Source organism: Malania oleifera, chromosome 12 (genome assembly GCF_029873635.1).
Source record: "Malania oleifera isolate guangnan ecotype guangnan chromosome 12, ASM2987363v1, whole genome shotgun sequence".
NCBI lineage: Eukaryota > Viridiplantae > Streptophyta > Magnoliopsida > Santalales > Ximeniaceae > Malania > Malania oleifera.
Window position 1 is genome coordinate 7,121,897 of NC_080428.1, and position 977 is coordinate 7,122,873.

Genomic DNA, 977 nt, shown 5'->3' on the forward strand with positions numbered 1-977 from the left:
AATATTTTCAGGTCTTCCAAGTGATCGAGCTTAGATAGCTCCAGGGCGGGGTTAGTTTTGTGAGTGGATACTAGAACGGATATGTGTTTAGTTTTATGTTTAATATATTTTGTCTTGGTAATGTAATATGAAGAATGAGATTGTACTTTATGGGTTTGCATAAGTAAATATAGAACTCACGTATTTTGTTTAAGGTTATTTAATTAATTCTGCTGCGTGAATGGTATCAAAGACGCGTGTTTGGTCTCTTAACACTTCGGGCCCCATGTGGTGGGTCTGGGGCAGTATAGGGAAAGCCTATGAGGGCAATTATAACATGTATAGGAAGGGTCAGAGCAAATTGTACAAACCTTTGCACATGCCATTGCTTGCGGTCTTAGGACAAGCACTGGTCTAATTTTTGGATATGGCATGTACGGTAGGGGCTACGTCCTGGCTTGTGGCGAACTCGTAAATTCCCTTCGGCTTAAGGGTTGATGGATTAGGTAGTTTACGAGTGGTAGTCATGTACAACTGAGAATTTTTAGCCAAATTTTCAAAGAGAATCCATGCCTCGTTCTCATGCTTTGTGAGGAAAGCACCTCTGCATGATGCATCAATCATGAACCTATCTCTCTCAGCTAACCCTTTGTAAAAAGTTTGAACTAATTGCCACTTAGGGACCCGATGATGTGGGCATTTACGAAGGAAGTCCTTGAAACGCTCCAAGGTCTCAAAGAAAAGTTCCACATCCATTTGTGTGAAACTTTTGATTGCCCTTTGTAGTTGGTTAGTCTTCCCAATTGGGAAGTACTTTTAAAAAAAATTCATGTTGCATGGTGGCTCAGTTGGTCACTAAGTTCCTCTCTAAGGATGTCAGCCAATATTTGTCCTTATCCTTCAAAGAGAATGGAAAAATCCTAAGTCAAAGGGCGTCGTCACTAAAATTAGGTATTCGGATGGTGGAGCAAATATCCAAGAACTCATCTAGATGCTAA

At 40.5% G+C, this 977-nt stretch overlaps 1 non-coding gene across 1 annotated transcript; it reads left to right on the forward strand.

The window, feature by feature from the left end:
* Positions 1-661: 661 nt before the first annotated feature.
* On the forward strand, positions 662-767 carry LOC131145350 (small nucleolar RNA R71). The gene has a single exon (XR_009134133.1). It is a non-coding gene; the product is annotated as a small nucleolar RNA R71 (small nucleolar RNA).
* The last annotated feature ends 210 nt before the right edge of the window (positions 768-977 follow it).